General features: G+C 38.6%; 1 protein-coding gene across 1 annotated transcript in view; it reads left to right on the top strand.

Annotated features, from left to right (window-relative positions):
• LOC149222569 (Transducin/WD40 repeat-like superfamily protein) overlaps positions 1-18,071 on the top strand; it is a 416,287-nt gene that overhangs the window by 136,022 nt on the left and 262,194 nt on the right. The window lies entirely within an intron of this gene.

Genomic DNA, 18,071 nt, shown 5'->3' with positions numbered 1-18,071 from the left:
ATGAGTTGACCAAAGAGTGGGTGAGAGGCATCTGAGGTTTTTGTATGTGGATCATATGAGGCTACTCATTGGAAAGTTGCATCCGAGGAGAAATTTTTTCTCCTAGGGTTACCCATGTATATGGATGGGTATCAGGGACGATGATAGCACATTCCTAGCTCATTTTCCTGTGAGGGTGCCCACTTCTTCTCATGTCTATTTGTCGCTGCACACCTCATCTACCTTGACATCATGCATGCATTGCCACTTGGACATTGATTGATGCATTCTACTTGGATTTACCTTATCTACTAGCCACACTTGTGGATGGGGTGGTTATTTTCACACTTGTTCATGGAGATCACATGCACATGTCCTATTTTTCTTTATGGAGCTCATTCCACACATGGGACTCCTATAAAAGGACCCACTTGTAGATAAGGACGTGTTTTACTAGTTTGGGGAGCATGAGTTGGTCTATTCTCGAGTTAGGAATGTGCCTATGTTGCACTACTTTTTGGGATGGGGGAATGACGAGGATGGTGGGATGTGTCAGGTTGGAGATGACAATAATATTTATATATGTATGTATATAAATGAAAAAATATTAAAATTCACCATTGTAGTTGCCTCAAGCTTGTAAGCATAACAAGCTATGTAGCATTATGCACAACCCTTACACTTGCCAATTCTAAAAAAGCTCGAACAATTCCAAATAGGGCTGAGTGGCATTATATTATTGGCTTAGACATGAGCAAAATGTAGTTTAGCCTTAGCAAAATTTAAGTGTAACTATTTTCAATATGGAATAAGGTCTATGTAGTGGGCCTTTTTGGGGGCATTGGGAATGAAGAGCATCTTAGTAGCCTAGGCTACAAATAAAAAATTTATTGCAGGCTATGAGCGAATTAATTAATTAGAAGTGGCTGAGAAGAGAGAATATTAAAAAGTCACTTTATTTAATAAAGGAAAAGTCATCCATGGTATTTGGATGATCCATGGTACTTCGATAAGCCATCATAATAAAAAGATGTTAAAATTGGCAACTAGGGCCAAACTCCATGTGGGTCATCTTATTTATGGCAGTTGATATTTTTCTTGGATCCATCTGATCGAGAGGTGTAGGATTGATCTAAAGATCATCCGATTCCGAGAAGTATTCATGGAGTTATGTATTTATTTGCGTTATAAGACAATTCGTCAAGGTTGGCTAGCGACCAAATAAACCCCACATGTGCTTAACGTTTTAGTATAAATAGAGGTGGCCTTCAAGTCATTTCAACACACTTGGGATCTCTTCCTCTCTCTACTTGTCTTTGGGTTTTAGTAGGAGGAGAGATCCTAAGGAATAACATTGCCTTGATTCAGAGGGCAGAACGCCGGAACTGCCGGAAAAGCTGGAATTGTCGGAAAAAAAAGTTGGAAAAGCCGAAAAAACCGGAAATGCCGAAACTACCAGAAAATCCGGAAAAGCTGGAAAAGTTGGAAAAGCCGGAACCACCGAAACTGCCAAAACTGCCGGGAACTGCCGAGAACAGTCGGAACATCCAGAATTGCTGGTACTGCTGGGAACTGCCGAAATTGCCAGAATTGCTGGGAATTGCCGGAACTGTAGGGAACACCTGAACTGCCGGAACTGCCAGGAACTGTCGGAGCATCTGTCTCTGAAGGAGAGCAGCATGCAAGAGGCAGCTAACTAACATTGGGGCAATTGTATGGTACTTAGCAGCAAATACACCAAGCATGCAATGTTACAGCTAGCATGCAAGGGACAACTAACATGCAACAACAAGCATGCTAAGGACAATAAGCATGCTAGGGACAACACGCAAGCAAGGGACAACAAGCAAGGACGGTGCAACCAACACATAGGTCAGGATGGCAACATGGTGCAGCAATGGCACATAATGCAATACAGTGATGACTACAGTCATGATCAATGAAGCGTGATGAGATACAACATAGTGATGATGGTGCAGCATGGTGCAACACGGTGAGGTGCAACATGATGATGAAATGTAGCACAACGATAGGTGAAGGAGTCACCTTGGAGAATTAGTTGAAGCAACATGTCTTCCACTGATCTCATGTATCATCTTCTTAGAGATGATATATGCTCTTATCTAGATAAGTCAAATTGTTGACTTCTGTTGTAAATGTACTATCTCTCTCTCTCTCTCTGCTGAAATATTGAAGAACATATAAGAAGAATTGATGAAGGGTTTCCCCACATTGGGGTTTGTCCCTGGCTAGCGCCACATCTTGTGTCCTCTTGTCTTGGCTTGTCTTCTGTGATTTATGTTTATGTTCTATCTGCAATTTACTTTAATGCTGATATGATTGCTAATCTGGAAAAGGTATGGAGCTAACTGTGAAAATTGAAATAAATTGCTCTAAGCATAGAACATACCTAAAATTAACATGGTATTGGAGTCGAGGTGAAAACAATGCCCAAGCAAGAGTGAAAGAGCAATCACCGAAGACAGTTGGGAAAGGACAAAAGGATCAGTGGATTCCTCATCCCTCTTCAAATTCACCAAGGGTGAAGTCGAAGCAGAGAATATTATCAGAATGGTGCAGTGGAATATGGCCTACCTAAAGATCACTTCACTGGAAGACCGGATCTCAGGGTGGAAGGAAAGGCAGATAACTAGTTTGGCCATTATGCGAAGGAGTGTCCGAATGTCAGGGACACATCACTTGATGATGATAACAATCATTCCAGGGACATCTTCAATGATCAAAGGAATGACAGGCAATGCAGGTCATCAAGGAAATGGCTAACTCTTCATAAAAAGCAAGGAACCCCAGGTATGAAGAATCAAATGTTGTTTCTGATAAGATAAAGAAGTGTTATCTTGTATTGGCCCTCTCCTTCAGATTCTTTGGGAATCTAGCTTATAGATTGTAGTGCTTCAAGGCACTTCATCGGATAGATGGGTGCACTCTCTAATTTGGTAGAGATGGAAACAATCGTGGGATTATACTTGGAGCCGATGCCACCTATCCCGGAAAGGGTGTAGGGAATGTTAACTCTCAATTGAATAAGGGTAACTCGATTCATTTACAGAATCTCTTTTATGTACCTGATCGCAAGAAGAACTTGGTGTCCATCTCGGAAATGGAAGTCAAAGGTTTCAGGATGGCATTCATTGATGGAAAGGTACGTGTTAAAAAATATAATTTTCAAAGATGCTTTTTCTCATGGGTTTAGGGTTGGAAATTTGTATCACGTTGCAGAATGGTCCATTGGGGATCATGTCAATTGACATATCGCATCTATAACACCGGAGGTCTACCTATGGGGCCCTACCCGATGTGAGTCAAATGGTGACAGGGATGTCTGAATTCAAGTAGAGCATGAAGGTACATGTCTGAGATGTATCGAAGGAAAATCTTATAAGGGGATCATTCCCCTCATGCAGCAGGTCCAGAGGTTTGGAACAACTTGAGGAGTTTGAGATTCATGATCGGGAATCTCATGTATACAGGTGGAAGAAAGCCCTCTATGGCTTGAAGAAAAACACCCTGGACATAGTATGAGAGGATTGATAGCTGTCTGATGAAGCTGAGATTCACTAGGAGTGAAACCGATCCAAACCATTACCCGAAGGTTGTGGATGATAGACCTCTCATACCGACACCTTATGAGGATGACCTTTTTCTGACAGGTGCAGACCCTCTCCTTTGCAGAAGTAAGAGGGAGTTGGATTACGGATGTGGAATAATAAACTGCAAGCCTGTGACTACCTCGAGGATCTTAACTTTATGAATTTATATGGTAGTGATGTCGGACCAGATTTGGGAAATGCCTCTGAGTTTCATAAACTCATTTGCGTTGATGTTCTTGGTGAACTTCCGTCCGGACATATGTTTTGCAGTTAGCATGGTGAGCTCATATTTGGTTGAGCCTCACTGGATTGGTGCCAAGAATCTTCTGAGATATCTTTGGGGCACAATCTCTCATGGATTGAGATACACTGCCGGAAATATGAAACTGCATGATTATTCGAATGCTGACTGGGCAAGCAGTGTGGAGGATCACTAGAGCACTTCTTAGTGCTGGTTCTCTTTGGATTCTGCTTCGATATCATGGATGAGCAGGAAGCAGAAGTTGGTTGCTATAAGCACCGTCGAGACCGAATACATAGCTACGAGGATGATCTCGTGTGAAGCTGCATGGTTGCGGAAGCTCTTACGTGAGCTGTTTGTACACATGATGAATACCACTTTGATTCTCTGTGACAACCAGAGGGGGGATTTGATTATTGAGGAATCCCGTATTCGATGATTGCTCTAGCAGATAGACATCAGATACTTCCTTATCTGCGATATGGTAAGTCGATGAGCGAGGAGGCTCCATCACATTGAGACTGATGTACAGGTCGTAGACATTTTGTCAAAGCCCCAGGGAAAGGTCAAATTTGTGACTTTCCCGAATGACTTAGAGCCGTTGAGAGACCTTCTTATAAGGGTCCTGCGTGTTGCATGCATTGAGCTCTGGGAGCTCCAGGGGGCTTGGGGTACTTACTGGAGCAACATACGACCATAGGGTGACTCACCCTCCCCTGGTGGTGCGCTATGAACGGGGTGATTAGTTCTTCTGTGGGTCAGGATGATTAGTTCTCCCATGGCAACTGTGGAACAGGATGATTAGTTCTTCTGTGGGCCGGGATGGTTAGTTCTCCCGTGGCAACTGTGGAACAAGATGATTAGCTCTCCTGTGGGCCAAGATGATTTGTTCTTCGTGGCGATTATGGAAGAGGATGATTAGTTCTCCCGTGGGCCAGGATGATTTGTTCTCTGTGGCGACTGTGGAACAACATGATTAGTTCTCTCGTGGGCCAAGATGATTAGTTCTCTGTGGCATCCAATGACAGGATGATTCGTTCTCTTGTGGATAGGATGATTAGTTCTTCCGTCGAGGCATCCTAGCCATGCAGTCTGGGACTCATGGGAAGTACCTCTCATCTGATCAATGAGTAGGGAAATGAGGATAGGGACCATAGTAGTACTATCGATGGACGCATCGTTGTATCTACCGTACTCCCTATGCTAGGATGACCTCCATTGATTTGGGATCAATGAAACTGATCTGGGATCAGTATGAGTGGTTTGAGACACTCTCTTGTGACATTGATCTGGGATCAATGAAATTAATCTGGGATTAGTATGAGTGGTTTGAGGCACTCTCTTGTGACAATGATCTGGGATCAGTATGAGTGGTTTGAGACACTCTCTTGTGACATTGATCTAGGATCAATGAAACTGATCTTGGATCAGTGAAGCAGGAATTTCTTGGACAGTAGCAATATATGTATAAATAATTTATTAAAAGATGAAATTACAGATGATGATTCTTACAATTGCGGATGCCTGGCTTATATACCGCCATGGACACCCTTTGGGGAAAGGGCATGATCTTATGATCGTGCCCTTTCATCTAATTTAATTGAAAATTAAATAATAACCTAATCTAACTAATTTTTTACATAACATTGCCTTCCTCTCGAAAGAATGCTTTGTCCTCAAAGCATAAGTAACGACGGATGTTGTTGAAGAATGATTCATTCTCCCAGAAGGCGTCTTCTTTGGGTAAGTCCTTCCACTTGATCAGATATTCCAAGATGATCAAGGTCGCACATTTTAAAAGGTCTTGGATTAATCTCTCAAGTTCCGTTTTTTGGTGATGTGGATATTGGTATGGCTTGATGTTGACAGGGTCTGACCCTGCCTTGACTTCTATTGTATGCTCAATTTCCCTATTAGACGACATCTTCATAGTTAGGTCTTGAAATACTTTTTCATGCTTCCGAATCAAATCTTGTATCTCTGGTGACTCTTCTCTGGTCATATTTGCAGATAACATCTCTAACTGGTGACACTGTACTACATAAGCGGGTGCTCCTTTTCGACTTAGTTTCATCATCTGAGATGATGATACAACTTGATTTTCTGGTGCTTGAAATCCGTGTAACTTGTACTTCTGACCTCCCCATTTGAATTTTATAAATTGTACTTGATGGTTGGCGGCATAAGTACCTAAAGTTCGTAACCATTGGATACCTAAGACTACATCTACTCCTCCTAACGGTACCGTGAAGAATGGAGACTCTAGATTAAAGTCTTGAATCTGCAAATTGACCTTATGGCATTTTCCTACCTTTTCAATCTTCTTACCATTAGCTACCATCACTTTCATGTTTGGTAAGGGAAATGAAAAGATATTGAGTCTCTTTGCCACGGTTGCATCTAAAAAATTGTGTGTGCTTCCAGAGTCGACGAGAACCACTACGTTGTTCTTCTTTATGTGTCCTTTTAACTTTAAAGTCTGAGGTTGTGATATACCTGTCATAGCTGATAATGACACTTGTGGAATACTTCCATCATCTAGTTCTGGTGAGAATTCTGGGGCGTCTTCTATGTCTTCTATGTAATAATCTTCACTGTTTGAATCATTGGTTGCTTCACAATTATATAGGTTCTTTGGTTCTTTTCCTTTAGCACATCTATGTTTGGGGTCCCATTTCTCACCACAACGTTTACATTTACCCTCTTTTATCCTTTGCATTTCCACATTAGATTTTTCATCTTCACGACGATGTGGTGGAACATATCTTGTATTATTTGAGTCCACATACTAGGGTATCCTTCGTCTTGCATAAGCTTTTTCCGCTGTTGACCAAAATATTGGTTCGGATTTCTTTTCGGCTGTTTTTGCTTTTCGTCTTGCTACTTCTATAGATGTAATGTCATGCATCTCAAGTTCTGCTTGTAAATGGGTTTTGAGTCCCGAGATGTATGACTGAATTAGACGAGATTCTGATAACCCAGGTACTCGTGTTACTAAGGTCTCCCATTCTTGAGTGTATTCATCCACACTTCCTTTTTGTCGTAATTTGATGAGTTTTGAAAAGAATTCTTCTTCCTTTACACCTTGGAATCTTTTGAAGAATGCATCTTTAAATTTTCTCCAGCTAATGACATGTGTTGTCTTTTTCCACCACATACCAGTTATTTGCTTCTCCTTCCATTTTCATGGATGCATGCCTGAGCTTTTCGTCATCGTCATTGATGTCATATATCTCAAAGTATTCTTCTGCTTTATTTATCCATGCAACATTGTTTTTTTCGTTTCCATTGAATTTAGGCATCTCGACTTTTGCCCGTCGCTGGTATGTTGCTACTGGTTGAGCGAAAAAAGGGTGTTGATTGGTAAAGTTATCCCAGAGTTGCTTGTTTGTAAAGGCTGTGTTACTCGCTTCTTGGTGGGGTGTCGCTGATTTTTTTGGTGATTCAACTTTGTCATGAGAGTCTGTGGACTTAGTTGAATCTGACGAGATGTGTTCTTGATTCTCTTCACCTTCTTTTAGTAGTTGTTCGGGTGTACAATTCGACCTTTTACACAGACTTTTCAGCATTGTTAAGACCTCTCTGATCCCTGCTTCTGTCTGGACATGGTAATTTTCCATCTTTATTTCTATTCGATTCGTCGAATCTTGAAGATTTTTTATTTTGTCTGCTTACTTCCCAAGCTTGCTCTCGACTTCATTTAATCTTTTACTGACCTCGTCGTGGTTGTTATTTATCTTATGCTTTGCGTCCAACAACCTTTTTTGGAAATCCGCGATTGTCATTGTCGACATTGAGCGGGTTTGCAGAGGCATGTATTTATTTGCTAGCTAAAATATTTTTCCTCCCCCTATTTTTTTTATTAGCTAAAATAATTTTAATACATATAAATTTTAATTAATTAAAATAAATTTAATTAATTAAATTATATATGTTTTATATAATATATAATATAATTAAATAAAGTTATGAAACACATATATATAACATATATATGAATTAATAATATAAACTATATAATATACGTATATATAAATAAATTATATATAATATATGTTATATAATATATAAATATTTAATATAAATATATGTTATAAATATATATATATGTTATAACTATATATGTTATATATATGTTATAAATATATATATTGAAATGGAACGACACACAATGAATTTAAATGAAACGACACGCAGAGTCAACGACCACGATGTTTGACGACAGACGTGGCCAGATAACGAGGGTTAGGTGTGGCGCTGCGGACAGGAGTGGATGGGAACAACAGTGACACGGTGTTGCGGACTGGACAGCAGACGGGAACATCGGAGGGAGACGACGAGGGACAACGACAGGAATTTGCGGACGGATGGACACAGGGTGGATGACGCAGAATGGAACTGGACGGAGCCGAGAATACGCACGGGGTTGCAGCTGTAAGTGCAGTGGACAGGTAGCGCAGAACCCTGCTCTGATACCAGATGAAGCAGGAATTTCTTGGACAACAGCAATATATGTATAAATAATTTATTAAAAGATGAAATTACAGATGATGATTCTTACAATTGCGGATGCCTGGCTTATATACCGCCATGGACACCCTTTGGGGAAAGGGCATGATCTTATGATCGTGCCCTTTCATCTAATTTAACTGAAAATTAAATAATAACCTAATCTAACTAATTTTTTACATAACAATCAGTATGAGTGGTTTGAGACACTCTCTTGTGATATTGATCTGGGATCAATAAAACTGACTTCGGGTCAATAGAGAATGGTATGAGACATTCTCGATCAATTCTTCTTCTTCATGGTTCAGCAGAGCAGAGCAAAGTAGAGTAGAGTAGAGCTCAGCAGAAGAGAATAGAGCTCAGTAGATTAGAGCATTGCAGAGCAGTGCAAGGCACTAATGGCAGAGATAGTACTGTCGGACATATGGATCAACGGATGGAGTTCTCCCTAGTTGAGAGGGAGTGTTAAAATTGGGAACTAGGGCCAAAGTCTATGTGGGTCATCTTATTTATGGCAACTGATATTTTTCTTGGATCCCTCTCATCGAGAGGTGTAGGATTGATCTAAAGAGCATTCGGTTCCGGTAAGTATTCATGGAGTTATGAATTTACTTGCGTTATGTGACAATTCGTCAGGGTCGACCAACAACCAAATAAACCCCACATGTGCTCAACGTTTTAGTATAAATAGAGGTGGTCTTCATGTCATTTCAACACATTTGGGATCTCTTCCTGTCTCTACTTGTCTTTGGGTTTTAGTAGGAGGAGAGATCCTAAGGAATAATGTTGCCTTGATCCAGAGGGCAGAAAGCCAGAATTGCTGGAAAAGCCGGAAAAGTCAGAAAAGCCGGAAGTGCCAGAAAAGCCGGAAATGCTGGAACTGCTAGAAAAGATGGAACTGCCGTAACTGCTAGAACTGCCAGGAACTGCTGAGAATAGCCGGAACATCCGGAACTGCCGGGAACAACCAGAACTGCCGGGAACAACCGGAACTGCCGGGAACTGTTGGAGCATCTGTCTCCGAAGGAGAGTAGTATGCAAGGGACAACTAACTAACATTGGGACAGTTGTATGGTACTTAGCAACAAATACACCAAGCATGCAATGTTACAGCTAGCATGCAAGGGACAACTAGCATCCAACAACAAGCATGCTAAGGACAACAAGCATGCTAGGGACAACAAGCAAGTAAGGGACAACAAGCAACCAAGGTGCAACCAACACATAGGTCAGGATGGAAACATGGTGCAACAATAGCACATAATGTAGTACAGTGATGGGTACAGTCATGATCAATGAAGCGTGATGAGATGCAACATAGTGATGATGGGTGCAACATGGTGCAGCACAGCGAGGTGCAACATGATGACGTAATGCAGCACAACAATCGGTGAAAGAGTCACTTTGGAGAATTAGTTGAAGCAGCATGTCTTCAACTGATCTCATGTATCATCTTCTTAGAGATGATCTATGCTCTTATCTAGATAAGTCAAAGTGTTGACTTCTGTTGTAAACGTACTATTTCTCTCTCTCTCTGCTGAACTATTGAAGAACATATAAGAAGAATTGATCAAGGGTTTCCCCACATTGGGGTTTGTCCTTGACTAGCGCCACATCTTGTGTCCTCTTGTCTTGGCTTGTTTTCTGTGATTTATATTTATGTTCTATCTGCAATTTACTTTAAGGCTGATGTGATTGCTAATTTGGAAAAGATATGGAGCTAACTGTGAAAATTGAAATAAATTGCTCTTAGCATAGAACATACCTAAAATTAACAAAAGAGAAGCATGAGCTCATGGAGGATATGTGTAGATGATCTGATGAATTGTTTTTGTAGCTCTTTGAGCATTTGTATGAAGGTTTGTAACCCTGAGTGTGGATCATCTACGGGGTTGAGACTATCCTCCCTAGGGATTTAACTATTCTCTAGTTTTGGTGGTGAAACATCCACCGTAGTTAGTCTGACAAGGGAATCATTTTAGATTCTCCATTGACGCGCTTAATGGAGGAAGGAGGATCCAATTGTAGTAGTCTAGAATTTTGCAGCAGCTCGTATCACCATCAACTAGGTTTCCAGTAAACCGTTTTTAGCTTTTATATCAATTGTCAGCTTGTACTTTCTTGTTATGATTAATAAAATAACCGACTGAGCTTATCACTTCATATCTTGTCTCTAGTTGATTTATTTTATATTTTGTGGCATTTTTCTGTGGAATTTTCCTAAAGAAATCTAAAGGGAAAAATTGATGAAATTTCTAAAATAACAAAACAGGAATATTACAGTCTACGAAACAAAATTTTCTCTATACCAACTATTCTTCCTCATATTTCTTGTTATTGATGATTTTGTTAAAACATAAAACGAATTCCCTTCACAATAAGTTTTACATAATTTTACAATTGTGTTGAAAACTTCTATAAAACACTTTGGTTCTATAAAGAAATTAAATTCATACATTAGATTAAGAAGGTGATTTAATAGGAATTTATTCAAAATGTTTGGTAACCAATCCAAGTCACTACTTTCTGATGTTTTCACAATGCTTGAGGTTGGGATGGTGAAAGCACTAGACTTGAAATTTTGAATGATTCCTGGAATAGGGTTGCAGGGGAGTGCCCCCCCCATTCAAATCGCTTCCTGAGCGCACTCCGAGCGGGAGCGAATGGGGAGCACGCTCCCAAGAAAAATCGCTCCCTAATTTTTTCACAAATTTTCTGTGACAAACATGTTCCAAACACAATTTTTTTCAAAGAAACAATATTTTTTGAGTAGGGTAGCCTAATATTAAAGCTTATGTCCCTAGTATTGATATGCAATTCATGGTAATGTTAAATTCTTAAAGTAAAAGGATGAAAATGAAATTCATCCTTTTACTTAAATTTTTAACATTACCATGAAATGACTGAGGATGTTTGAGAGTGGTGCCAACCTCATTGGATTTCATATGGAGAAAGTAGTTTAGATCTCACTTAAAATCCAACAGACTTATCAGTTTTTCAGGATTGGGGGGATTGCAATGTTTCCATTGGATTTTGTCATATACAAGATTACGGGACCGTATTTAATCAAGAGCTCCAAGCCCTCTATGTACCTTGATGTTAGCGACATTGGTTTTCGAACTCCTCTATCATGACCCCACTAAAAATGTACCCATCACTCAAACAAAATCTTGACTTGACATGCTATATTTTTTCTATCTTATGTTAATTGCTTAGAGGGTGATATTAATAACAAAGATCCCAAGATAGGCAATGATTTTGATGATATGTAGCTATTTGTTGTAGCATGATTTTTTTGGATGCTAGAGGCCATCTAGAGCGTATTCGTTGATGTATTTTCAGTTCAAAGATGGATTGCACTCAATGGTATTTTGGTTATGTGCACCCTTACATGCTATATAAATGAGAACTTGTAACTTGTGGACGTGGTTGATGAGGATTATAACTTCTAGATGATTGATGTTATATGGCTTAATCCATGTTTTTATGCCTTTTATATCTAATTCATCATTCTATATGCTTTTGTGACATATATGCATAAAAATATATATTATATAAAAAATCATTCCCGACTCGGGAGCTTTTGAAAATGTTGCTCCCTGCTTCCGCTTCCGCTTTCGCTCCTTGCTCCTGCTCCGCTCCTCGCTTCTGCTCTCGCTCCCAAGTAACCTTGTCTTGGAAACCCATGGACAACATGAATAACTTAGATGACCGAAAACGATGAAGAACAAGAGCAATACCGCAAGGATCAACCTTTTGAAATGTTGCATTTTTTGTTTTCTTAACATTGAGGTTTTGCTTTGTTTTTTCTATGTTACAAATTGGTGACCACTACTTCCATAGAATAATTGTACCAGGTAGATCTATTCGAAAGGATCACTTCCTGTTAGTTCAACAATGGTGCCTAACCCTGAGAGTGTCGAGAGAATTGAAACTGTGATCTCTCAATAGCAAAGGTGCTTTAACAACAAGACTCGACCAACTAAGGTAACCCTTGGGGCTAACATTGAGTTTTTGCTTGTTGCTGAAAAGACAATATTTGAATCACCCAAAACTCAAATTGAATCCCATTATACAAAACTCATGTTTTGAGTTGCAACTTGTACAAAAAATTTAGCTTAAATACAATATGGATGGGAAAATGATAATATTGTCCAATTATCAATGTCTATGATCCTCAGAATGGAAGATATATGTGCAAAAATTCTTGAGATTTTCCTAGAAAATCCTTGAAATTGTCTAGAAACATTTCTGAAATTTGTCTGGAATGTTGCTAAAATCTGCTTGGAATGTCTTGGAGACAGCTAGCAAGTCCTCGAATCCTTGATGAAGTCCCCAACAATTTGGGGACATTTCCTAAGGGTCCATTAGTCCTCGAAACATGGGAATGCAGGGTACTAGAGCTTTTTTTTTGGGGAGGGGGGTGCGGGGGCTTTGGATCCCCGTTCAACATAAGAGTGTGCCATTATCTATTGCTCCTATTTTTAGAAAGAAGTTGCAACTAACTCTTATTTTATTTATTGTTGACCTATATTTTGGAGTTAGTTAGATATAGATAACATTTAATTTGTTTTCCTAGAATATTTTATTGGAGGAAGTTGGGATATGAACTAACTTCTAGCTACTTTTAGTAAAGAAGTTGTTGAGAGTCTTATTTTCTTGTAATCCTTGGAGTGAAAAGTGGATCTACGAAAAAAATGATATTTTATTGTATGAGGGAGATTGAGCTTAAACCTTTATAAAGCTTTTCTCTCTCCATTTATAACTTGGGAAATTCTTGGTGAATTAGAGTTCTATTTGTCTCTTCTTTGTATAAATTACGTTGTTATCCTAGTACAAACTTTTGTGTATGGATGTAAGTTCTAGGCACTCTATGTGGGAAGCTTACTTATGTGATTGGATGCCAAAGATAAGTCAATGGCCAAGGAAATGTACTTCATCTTATTGGAAAGTGCTAGGATAATGGTCTCCTCCCCCTTATCTCCCTTTTGAGTCATTCACCTTCAAGATTATGCATTATCTATTCTATGTCATTTGATTAGATAGATTTGTCTTTAATTTGTGGCCAGGCCATTGTTTGAAGCTTGGTTTGCATAGCAGATCTCTAATAGACTCACCAACGTCTCATTTGTAAAATCAAGAAACCAAAATTGAAGGTTAAGTAGTTCACATCACTTCATTGTTTGCTGTTCCTTAAATCAATTGTTGAACCAAGATAAGAAGTTGTATGGTGCACTGTTGACCCTACCGCGTACAAGTTAGTGAGAAAAGCCTTCAACCCCACAAGGTGTGGTTGGTGGCAGGGAACTCAGAGAAGGGGTTGTCAAACTAATCCTGACTCTCTCTGTTTGAGCTATCTCTTAGGTTAACTAAAGGGGGTGGTCCCTAATGAAAAGTTAAATTAAAAAGGATGTGAGTTTCTAGGAGAATTGATAGAGTTAAATAGATTATCTCTTTAAGATTTATAAGCAAAAACTATTATGAGCAATAACCATCATAAGATAAACATGAAATACATAAACAACTAGTGCCTTCCAAGTATTTTCTCTTTAAGAAATGAAATTGTATTTTTCTTAAAATGAAGTGAAATGATTTCAAATGGAAAACCAAAATAACCCTGAAAAGTGAAACAATAAATTGTTAGCACAAGATATTATAAATGTTTTCAAGATGAATAAGTCTACAAATCAAAGCATGGAAACTATCTTGCTCAAAAGGATACAAAAAGAACTCAAATGTTAGACCAAGATGACAACATGCAATTAAGTTTGCAACCCAAAATAATAGTACTTCAAAGTGAAATCAACCATTCATGACAATATGCAATTAAACCAAAAGATGATTCAATTTCCAAGTACAAGAAAATTAAACTTGTTGCGAAATTAAAAGAGATTACAATGCTTGCATCCGAAGTGCTTCTTGAAATAAGATTTGCATGTGAGACTTTAAAGCAAAGCAAATATGATGGAATTTTATTCTTGGTTCATTTTATTTGATTAGTGCTAAGACAAAATTACAATTGAACTCTAGTCCTCAGACCCCATCCTCGCCCAAATATTTGGATTTCACAATGAGGAGTCAATAGAGGTAGAGTGTCTCTAAAAGTCTAGTCAACCAACTTAAGTTGGAGGTAAGTTTTAGTGAGGCTTGAGGCCTTCCTATACTAAAATGCTTAGATGAAGTGCAAATTGTGTTAACTTCCCAAATTAACTAATGCTTCATGCAAATGCTTTAAAGAGAAATAGTTTGCAAAACTTGAAAGGCTATAATGTAAATAATCTCATATGCATTTGCACCATTGAATGGAAAATAAACAAATAAAATGGAATAGATTTCTTTAAGCTACAATTGTTTCAAATAAATGATAGTGCTCCAATAGTTTTCATGACATATAGCATAAATTGACCAAGTAGTGAAGCATATACTTGAAGAAATTATGAAATAATTAAAACTTGCCAAAGTATGAAGTGTTTACACATAAGATAGGATTTTCTCAAGTTTACAATTTGGAAGTGTATGCATGTGGGAATCTAAATACAAGATTAGTAAAAATTTGCATGTGGAGTGAAATGTGTTGATTTTGAGCATGCACAATATGAAATTAAAAACAAGAAAGCTAAGAAAAACTAGAAGCAAGATTAGGCTACCTACAAGAATCCCTCCTCTAAATGAGGAAGGGGGATGCCATGGGAAATATCCCAAGCTTCCTCCAACAATTTTTTTATCTTTTATTAGCACTTAAAGCGGACAAAAATTCCTCTAAAAGGGCAACCCACAATACGAGAGAGATCTTTACAAAGATGAGACTCTAACAAATCTAGACTCTCTCCCCAAAAATATAACAACAACAAACTTGAAGATGGAAAAAACTCTCCAAAAGAGATTCACAAGGCTCAAAAGGCCCATGGCCTAGATGAGTTTGCAACTCTCTCCTAAAAGCTTATGGCCTCTCTAGAAATCAGTCTTTGGATAGCGTGAGGGGGTCCTGCATACACACGAATGGGTAGTTTTCTAAAGCTTCTTGCTGCCCAATGCTCAAGCCTATGGGCTGGAAAACACAAAAAATACCAATTGTCAGTGTAAAATTAGGAAAAACAAACCAAAACTAAACTTAGAATTTAATTTACAAAGTATTGGCTCAAGTAATGGGAGTGAACCCCCATGCTTGCCTAGCTTTAGAAATGACTCTTGAATAGGAGGTATAACTTTGAAAGAACTAGAATTAAATAAGTATTTTGAATTTTAAATGGATGATCAAGTAGCTATAGAGTAAGAAAACTCCCTTTTGCTCTTCGTTGGATGAAAAACTTGAAGCGAAAAAATGGCCGAGTCTTGGATCGTTGTGACTCTAGGAGTGAGTTGATCTAATTGAGATTTCTTCCACTTCCAGATGGATTTTTGCACACAATACAAAATATCTTTCCTACACACTTGAACACGTATTAGTTTGCACAAGATTAGAGCAATATAATACGATAAACCAAACATTCCTCCTAAAATGAATTGGCAAGCTTATCTCTAGAATACTACTCTAAATCAATGATATGTGCAAGATAGTTTGCACACATCAATCCAAGCAAGATGGAAAGTATTAAACTAATATTAATTCAACATGCGAAAGAAATTAAACACAATAACAATAGCATGAAAGGACATCACCTCATAATGCCAAGAGAACACCAACCAGATAGCCCCAAAGTTTTGATTGTATTAAGAAAGTATGCAAGTACAAAATGACAGAGTTTCCTCAAGCCCAATAGCTTATTACCTGATACAATATGAGAGCATATAGCCTCATTATATAGAGAGTTGGGAACAAATCTCAAGTAAGAATGCTTGTGAGAACTGAACTTGGAACAAATCCCAAGGAAAGATAAGTCAAGGTCGATGTGGAGAAGATAGAGACATCAGAGCAAAATTGAATTCCATATGTGCACATCAAGGGAAATCGAATTCCATATATGGCATAGTAAACTCATTCATGAGTGAATCCAAGTACTGTGATAACTCCAGTCAACAAATACAAACTCGAACTAAGTGATGCCACATATATAGATGATCCCCAGATAGCTTTGCATGATTCCTCCATGTGCAACTCGTGGTCCTTAGGAGTGGAGTGCTAAGAATAGAAGAACCTGAGATAACTGTGAGACGAGGCCTCACCTAATCTTCAGCCCAAATATACCACAAAATATTCTTTCAGTGCATGAGCTCCTCTAATAAATTCGATTTTCCACGTGCAACTATTGCTTTATCTTCGGGAAATTCGATTTTATGAAATAATGGTGTATTTATGGTGCAATGTGCTCAGTCATCTTCCACAAGTCTGTTGACTCAACTCTTTGACTTAGGGTAATTTCCAAGTCATTCTGTCGCATGGAATAATTTATTTCTCTTTATTTTATTTAATTCTAGCCTAATTAAATGTCACAGTTTCCACTAAACTTAGGAAATGTGGGTTTTGAGGGTCCAAAACACATTATTAACCCCTCAAAGTGTGTCATAGTAGAAAGTTGAGGGTGAGAGGTGTAATTTTGATTATTCATACTTGATACAACTTCTCTAGACTACACTTATTACAATTTAAATACAATTTTATTTGCAATTTTTGACTTGCAGGAAATCTAAAAAATTAAAAAATGATTACTTAGACCTAACCAAAATCCACGAAATTTTTTGTGTGATCTAGTATGGTGATATATAGACTCTAGACGCTAAGATGTGTTAGGGGCTCAACCTTCAAACCGTCAACCCGACTTTGGGGTAAAAAGTGAGTGGAAAAACCCAGAAAATTATCCGCCTCTGAAAAAGAAGGGATAATTAACCAGATAAAAAAGCACTCCAAGGTGTAGGGGCTCAACCTTCAAACCGTCAACCCGACTTTGGGGTAAAAAGTGAGTGGAAAAACCCAGAAAATTATCCGCCTCTGAAAAAGAAGGGATAATTAACCAGATAAAAAAGCACTCCAAGGTGTACTCGTTTGTTGATCGAGTCCCAACATCCTAGGCCTGTTACAGACAAAAAACTCATCATTACTAGTATCACTTATTACAATTCCCCATAGGGTGTGGAATGTGGGTAGAAGAAAGATGATGAGAAGATAGAAGTAGAGTTAAAAAACTCTGTTGACTGATAATATATGATGGTACAACTGTCCTTTGGATCATCCTTGGGCGAGGAGTCTTCATATAATCATGAGGTGCCACTTCAACGGTCAACAGTGCACCACTAGATTGCTTATTGCCCTTGATTTGCCCTCTTGAATTGCTACAAGGCTCCTTTGCCTAAATAAGAAAGGCATTAGTCTCTGTTTTGTCCATCATTTTTCCCAACATTTTCCTTTAATGTTCTTGTTGCTAAGCTCTTTCCCTCCCACTACTGCTTCATACACATTGAGCTTAATGACTATAAGGGAAAGCCCCCTTGGTTAGGATTCTATTTGCCCTACCCTAAAGTGCAGAGGAGTGTTGGTAAGGTGACAGTGGCCAACCTCCCATGTTCCACAAGCCTAGTGTCCTATCTTTGGGACTTTAATCTAAAGGTGCTAGTTTGTGTGGTAACACATAGCAAACACATTAGTCAACTTAATTGTTTGTTTGACTATTCCACTCAACTCAATCTATGAACTTGAGTAGAGCTGTTGTCTTGGCTTCAATTGGTTGACACGTGTGGCCAACTAGGTTCCACTCTTAATATTTTTTCATGCCCAAAATTCTTGCTTCATCTGGAAG

Source organism: Pinus tabuliformis, chromosome Q, assembly GCF_031772625.1.
Source record: "Pinus tabuliformis cultivar Carrire ecotype Pingquan chromosome Q, CPIR1, whole genome shotgun sequence".
Classification (NCBI taxonomy): Eukaryota; Viridiplantae; Streptophyta; class Pinopsida; order Pinales; family Pinaceae; genus Pinus; species Pinus tabuliformis.
This window is presented reverse-complemented; position numbering and strand designations above follow the sequence as displayed.